At 36.4% G+C, this 7,513-nt stretch overlaps 1 protein-coding gene across 2 annotated transcripts in view; it reads right to left on the bottom strand.

The window, feature by feature from the left end:
• Positions 1-7,513, bottom strand: part of LOC117168039 (beta-lactamase-like protein 2 homolog) — a 164,950-nt gene that overhangs the window by 39,058 nt on the left and 118,379 nt on the right. The window lies entirely within an intron of this gene.

Genomic DNA, 7,513 nt, shown 5'->3' with positions numbered 1-7,513 from the left:
CTTGCTTCTTGCATTGTCCACACATAACCTTTCGGTAACATCTTTTTTATTCCCTTCCAGTCCTTCTCATCTGCCCAAGTTTCACTCAACATAATCACATCTTGCTTTTCTATCTCCTCCCAGAATCCTTTGTTCTTGTTCTTCAAACCTGACACATTCCAGAAAGCTATTTTCACGTTTCTTTCTTCCCCTCCCTCTTCTTTCCTCTTTACTTTGTTTCCCCTTTGCCGCTTTGAAACCCCTGTGATTTATTTCTAGCCTCTTTTTCGTCTCCCTACCTATCCCTACCCCTACCTTTCTCAAGACTTTTTCCTTTTTTCCTTAATTCTTCTAATTCTTCATCCCAGCACCATTCCTCCCTATTCACCGTAATCAATTGAAAATCCCTTGGAACATTTTTAAATACTTTCAAATATTGCAATACCTTCGAAATATTTCGAGATAGCTTGACCTTCTTTTTTTAAAGATTTTTAAAACTACTTCTTTAAAATTCTTCGAAATTCCTTAAAATTAGAAAAATAAGATGAAAATTCCTTGACATCTTTCAAAACATCCTCAAATATTTAGAATGCTTAAAAATCTGTAGAAAGATCTTGAAAATTTTTTAGAGCTCTTGCAAATTCCTTGAAATTTTAAAAATACCCTGAAATATTTCATATTCTTTAAAATCTCATATTAAATTGCTGTAATCAATTGAAAATTCCTTGGCATCTTTTAAAACTTCCTCAAATATTTAAAATCCTTACAAATCTTTTTAAATCTCTTGAAATTATTTAAAGGTCTTGAAAATATCTTGACATTTAAAAAAAATCATGAGATATTTCAAATCCTGTAAAATCTCATACTAAATTATTAAAATCATTTAAAAATTCATTTAAATCTATTAAAATATCCTAAAATATATCAAATCCTTTAAAATCCCATATTAAATTGCTGTAATCAATTGAAAATTCCTTGGCATCTTTTGAAAACTTCCTCAAAATTTTAAAATCCTTAAAAATCTTCTGAAATCTCTTAACATTTTTTAAAGCACTTGACAATATCTTAATCAATTAAAAATTCCTTGGCATCTTTTAAAACTTCCTTAAATATTTAAAATCCTTGCAAATCTTTTGAAATCTCTTGAAATTTTTTAAAGCTCTTGAAAACATTTAAAAATTTTAAAAATACCATAAAATATATCAAATCCTTTAAAAGCTTTTGAAATCTCTTGAAAATTCCTTGAAAATTTAAAAATGCCCTAAAAAAATATACATATAATTTTATAATTATATATAAAAATCGTTTTAGAAATAGTTAAACTTTAACTCGAGTAATTTCCATTAAAATTTTAATTTAATAGTTTAACTAATCTACAAACAGTTAAATTTTTAATGCTTTAAAATTTTTCTGTTTTGTAAATTTCAGTCTGAAATAATTTCATTCAGAGATTGTCGAATTGAAAAACATACATTCAAATTTTGAACGCATTCAATTTATTTATAATTATTAATTTTTTATAAATAAACTTCCAAGTTTGCAATTATAAATTTGAAGACTTGAATCCCATCGAGTTGAAAATTATTCATATTTCGTAGTTGAAAATGTTTGAAAATAAAATTTCGAAAGTTAGGAATTTTTATTGGTTTCATTTTCAAGGCTCTAATCTACAAACATTTGAATATTTAACTTTTTGAAACTTTTCTCTTTTTTAAATTTCAATCTGAAGCTTTACAAAATTTCAAGAGATTGCAAAAGATTTTCAAAGATTTTAAATATTTGAGTCTCTTATTTCCATTTCCTGCGATAGCGCAATTTAGGACTTGTTGGCAAGCGAGTGCGCGAGCGAACGAAAGGGAGAGTGCAAGCGAGAGAGAGTGCATGAGAGCGCAAACGCATCTTAGTCTACTTAACTTTTACTTTACCATTACTTACAATTTTCACGCTTCTAATCTAAGCGACTTCCGTTTCCTCTTTCTTTCACTTTTTTATACCCCCATTTACCTTTTTCACGTGCATTCATTCATTCTCCCTCATTCGCTCCTCTAGCACCCTCCAACTCCTTCATCCATTCTTCTCCTAATCCATCTTCCCCTAGAATCTTAACCACATTTTCTTGCCAGCTTCCTTTATCTTCCATTCCTCTCCTACATCCTTCCCATACATGCTCCCATGTTTCCTCCTCCCATTCACATATTCTACACATTCTGTTCTCTTCTTTTTCCCAGTACATCCCCTCCCTTACCTCGTTTCCCAGTCTAAATCTTGCTATTCTAGTCCACCTTCTCTCTCCCCATCACTTTTCTAAATACTTTGGCATCCCTTCCTTTTTTATCATCTTATACCATCTATTGTATTCTATTTCCTCAATCGCCCCCCATCTTTCTGTTAATTGTTTTTCCCTCTCCCTTTTTTCCAATTCTTCATAGTTTACTCCAGTCCCGTCTTCTATTTCTCTATCATTAAAGTACTCCCTCCTTTCTTCTTCCCAACTCGTTAATTCGATCGCCCTCCCTCTCCTCTCTTCTACGTCCATCAAACACTTTCTCGCCAACTCCCCTCCCTTTCCCTCCCTCAGTTTTGTCTCAAATTTCCATGCCCTCTTACCCGCTCTAATACTTAACTTATCCCTTTGCGCTTCTTCTCTCACCATATATCCTGGCGTCCTCCAGTCTGCCCCTAGTGTCCATCTTATATACCTTTCTTGTAAGCTCTCAATATCTTTCCTTTCTTTCCATCCCCATATCTCTGCTCCTTAACCTAAAACCGGCCATACCAGCGTATCAAATAACCACATTCTCCTTCTCCAATTTTTTTTAACCTTCGTTTTTCTATTCCCCATATCTGTTTCATTACCCCTGCTGCTTTTTTTATCCTTTCTCTTACATGAACTGTATGATCTCCATTCGTCTGCAAGATATATCCCAAATATTTATACTCTTTGGCTCCTTCTAACTTTATTCCTTCCCATCTCCCCGACCATTCTTTCTTCCTTCTTCCTCCTTTTCTAAACCTCATTATCTTTGTCTTTTCTACATTTACATTCAGCTTTTTCTCATCTAAGTATTTCACTAATCCTGTAATTAATTCCGCCATCCCTTCTTCATCCTCTGCCATCAACACTGTGTCGTCTGCGTATGCCAGTGTATATATCTTTTCCTTCCCTATCCTAACTCCTCCCTAACCCTTTCTCCTCATTTCTTCTTCCAAAAAATTTCTGATACTCTCTTTATTAATCCCTCTCTTAACCCCTTCTTTACCATAACTTTGCCTATTTCGTCTCGGTCTAATGAGTCAAATGCCGCCTTTAAGTCCACGAACATTGCTATCATGGCCCCTTTTCCCCTTTTAATTCTCTTATTTACTAGATAGTTCAGAACATATATGTTGTCCATTACCCCCATTCCTTTTCTAAACCCTGTCTGATTCGGTGACTAGATCTTTTTGTCTTCATCTTCTATCTTCAAACTCTCCGACAAAATATTTACATATACTTTATACAGTGTTGGCATCAACGTCATCCCCTATAATCTTTAACCTCCTCTCCCTTGCCTTTCTTTACTATTGGTATAACTACTCCTTCTTTCCATAACTATGGCCATCCCTCTCCTCTCTATACTCTATTACACATTATCCATGCTCATTCCTCTAGTTCCTCCCCTCCATATTTCCATACTTCATTTGGACTCTCTTCTACACCAGGTGCCTTTCCATCCTTCATTACTCCTAAAACTTTAATTATTTCTTATCTTGAAATTTCCTCTTCCTCGTCTCTTTCTCTACCATATTTTCCTCCATTTACAAATTTTCTCTCTACTCCTCCTAGCAAATCCAGAAAGAATTTCTTCCATTCTATCATTTCAATATCTTGGTTTACACTTTTTCTTCTTTTTCTTTCTCTATTTACTACCTTCCATACCTATTCTTCCGTCCTAGCCTTCTCCGCCTCTTCCTCAAACCTTTTATTCTCTTCCTCTTTCTTTTGATAACACAATTCAATATACTCTTTCTTTTTTTTTCCTATATTCTTCCCCATTACTTTTTTCTTTTCTCCACTTTCTTCATTCCTTTCTGAACTCCTTTTTTCTCTTTGCAGTCCTCATCCCACTCACTTCTATTCCCCCCTTTACTAACTTCATTATTGTTTCTGCACTCTAATCCTATTTTTATTTCTCCTATCATTGTTTCCATCCCCTCGTCTACATTTTCCTCTTCCATTTTGATATTTCTTATTTTTTCTCTAAACTGTTCTTTTCCTTCCCTTGACCAATCCCCTTTTCCTACACTTTTTACATTTGCTCCCCTTTTACTCATATTGCTATTCCTTTTTTGTCCCTCTAACGTCACTATTAAGGGAAAGTGATTCGAATCAATATATTCTCCTGCTTCTAGTTTCTTAACCCTCTCTCTTACCTCATCATCCACTATCACATGATCAATTACCGTTCCCCTTTCACTTCCTGAGCATGTATATTCTCCTTTTTCATCCTCTTCTATATTCCCGTTTAAGATATAACGTCCCAACTCCACCAACCTCTTCAACAACTTTATGCCCTCCCCATTTAGTACCTTATCTTTGGATTTTCTTCCTTTCTCTTCTCCCCATGCCCTTCCTCCTCTGTCTCCTGTTCTCGCATTGAAATCACCACCTATTATCATCCTAATCTCTTCTTTATTTTCTTCAATCTCCTCTGCTTTTCCCTGCATATAACCGTTCACATAAATCCCCACTACCTTCCACTTCTTTCCTCCCATCATAGCCTCTTCTACTATTACTCCTTCTTTTTGTTTATTCCTGTCTTTCTTATCTTTTCCTGTTATACATTCATTTCTTACTCCCATCACCATTTCTCCCATTGCCCTGCCCTTTTTATTCTTCCTCTTTCAATTTTTCACTTGCCATTTGTAAACACTTGGTAACCTTCCCCTTACTCTTTCCCATCCTTTTTCATCTAACCACGTCTCCATCATTATGACTACATCCCATTGTGTCAAATTTCTCATAAATTCCTTATCCTTTCTCTCTAATCCTGCTATATTCCAGTAACGAATCTTCCATTCTACCCTACTTTCGTTTCTCATCTTTTTTTCCTTCTTACTATTTCTTATTTTCCTATCTCCCGTTCCTTCCTCTTCTAGTTTACCTGCACCTCATTTCTTACTATCTCTTCCCTTTCTTCATCCCAATCCCACCATACTCCATCTATCTGAATTCTTCCATACTTAACCCATGTTCTCTTTACCTTTTTTCTTTCCTCTTCCGCTATTTTCCTTAATTTATACTACATCTTCCTTTCTACCCATGTCAAATCATCCTCTATTCTCTCCGGAATACCATATAATAACCTCTTCTTTGTCATCACCTCCCTCTTAAGTTCCCATTTCTTTAGTTTCACCAGTACCATTATCTCCCCTCTTCTCACTTCCCTTCCTATATTTCGTACTTCCTCTATCTCTACCTTAGCATCAATCCTTTTTAGTACTTCGTCCACCCCTTCCTGCAGCCCCTTCCCCTCTAATCTTATACCCTTTATCACTATGTTTAATTTTCTTTCTTCCCTCTCTTTCCTCTCTATTCTTTGTTCTATGTTTCTCAGCCTTTCCATCTCCTAATTCCCACTCTCACCCCCACCGCAATTCCCGTTCGAGCTTTCAAGTTTCTTCATCCTAACTCTTATCTCCTTTACCTTTGTATTATTAACTTCTTCCGGCTTCTCTAGTTTTTGCTCCAATGAATCCAGCCTCTTTTCCAACTTTTCCCGGATTTCTTCCCATTTTTTTTATTTCTTTCTTACCTTCAGCCATTTCCCGCCTAATTTCTTTCTTTAATTCCTCTCCCCTTCTCTCCTGATTTTCTTCGTAAATCCTCATTACCCCTATCATCACTTCTCTAATTTCCTTCTGTCTTTCTTCTTTCATCGACATTTCCTTTTCATCTCCGCTACCGTCAGCACCCTCCCTGTTATCGCTTTTCCGTACGAAACTCTGCTTTTCCGGCGGTGATCTAAACATTTTCTGGTATTTTACACTCGCCCCGATATCTTTCTTCTCTTCACTGCCTTCCCTCTCCCCTCTCTTCCTTTTGATAAATGCTTCTATGGACCCTACGCTTTTTGGTCTTAATCTTTCCTTTTCTATAGTTTTTTATACTTCCCCCTTGCCTTCCTTTCCTTTATCTCTTTTGGCGTACTGAACTCTTCCTGCTCTAATTCTGTTTCTTCCGAGGAGATACTCGCTCCACTAGCCATTAATCAAATTCAAATTTTTCCGCCTTCTATACTTCCCTGCCTCTATCGTCGCTGTCTGTTACCTGTCACGCCTTTCTTTGTCGCTACCCAACCCTGCTACTACTAATCCGTCAACACAGTCTTTCCACCCTGTCACAAATCTCCAAACCAACTTCCTCAAATTTCACCACAATATCAGAAAAACTCAGCATTAACAATTCCCACTACTTTACACTTTCATGCCGGAAACGGAAGTCTATTCCAAAGTACTTTAGAAATCTTTAAAAGGTGTCTAGGTATTTGAAAACATTTTGAAGGTTTCGAAATACTTAAGAGTATTTAAAAAGGTTCCAAAGAATCTTTAATTGAATACAGCAATTTAATATGATATTTTAAAGGATTTAAAATATTTCAGGGTATTTTTAAAATTACAAGGAATTTTCAAGAGCTTTAAAAATTTTCAAGAGATTTCTACAGATTTAAGCATTTTAAATATTTAAGGATGTTTTAAAAGATGTCAAGGAATTTTCATCCTATTTTTATAATTTTAAGGAATTTCAAAGAATTTTAAAGAAGTAGTTTAAAAATCTTTAAAAAAAAGGTCAATGTATCTCAAAATATTTTGAAGGTATTGCAATATTTGAGAGTATTTTAAAATGTTCCGAGGAATTTTCAATTGATTAAGGTGGGCTTCCGTTTCCGGTACCGATCGCGAAAGAACTCTTTTTGTCAAGTGGTGTGTTTTTGGCTTTGGCGGAGGAAATAAGGGTGAGTGAATGCAGAAAAGGCAGAAAGTTCGGAGATCGAGTGGAAAGGAAGAAAGGTGAGTGAAGGCGTAGGTGTGAAGGGTGAAAGTGAGTGGTTTGAAGTGAAAATTTGGAGCGTGTGAAGTTTTTGAGGTTAGGAGTGAAAAAATAGTTGCTTGGTCAGGGGGGCAAGATGTAGGAAATAAAGGCGGGAAACATCACAGAGCTTTGGGTAAGGTAGGATGCCGACGACGCGAAGTCCACAAACTGGCGCCAGAGGGCAACAGTTACTGGACGATCACGCAGAGCAGAAAACCGTAGTGACTGCAACAGCTGACGTTGCTGAAAGCATTGAAAGTGGGGGGATGGGTGATGTTGATCGCAGTGACAGCAGCGGTGATGAAAGTGCCGAGAAGTCGACCAGGGTGGGGAGGGTAGCGGACTCAGGTACGGGCAAGTAACGGGGAAGGCCCTCAAATTTACAGCGCCTTAACAAGCTAGGCAACGCGGGTTCGAACAGAAGTCTGGACGAATGGCAAAAAAAGGCAAGCGCGACTAGCA

The sequence above is a fragment of the Belonocnema kinseyi genome, chromosome 2 (assembly GCF_010883055.1).
Source record: "Belonocnema kinseyi isolate 2016_QV_RU_SX_M_011 chromosome 2, B_treatae_v1, whole genome shotgun sequence".
Lineage (NCBI taxonomy): Eukaryota > Metazoa > Arthropoda > Insecta > Hymenoptera > Cynipidae > Belonocnema > Belonocnema kinseyi.
Note: the sequence above shows the minus strand (reverse complement) of the source record. Positions and strands in the feature narration are given on the sequence as shown.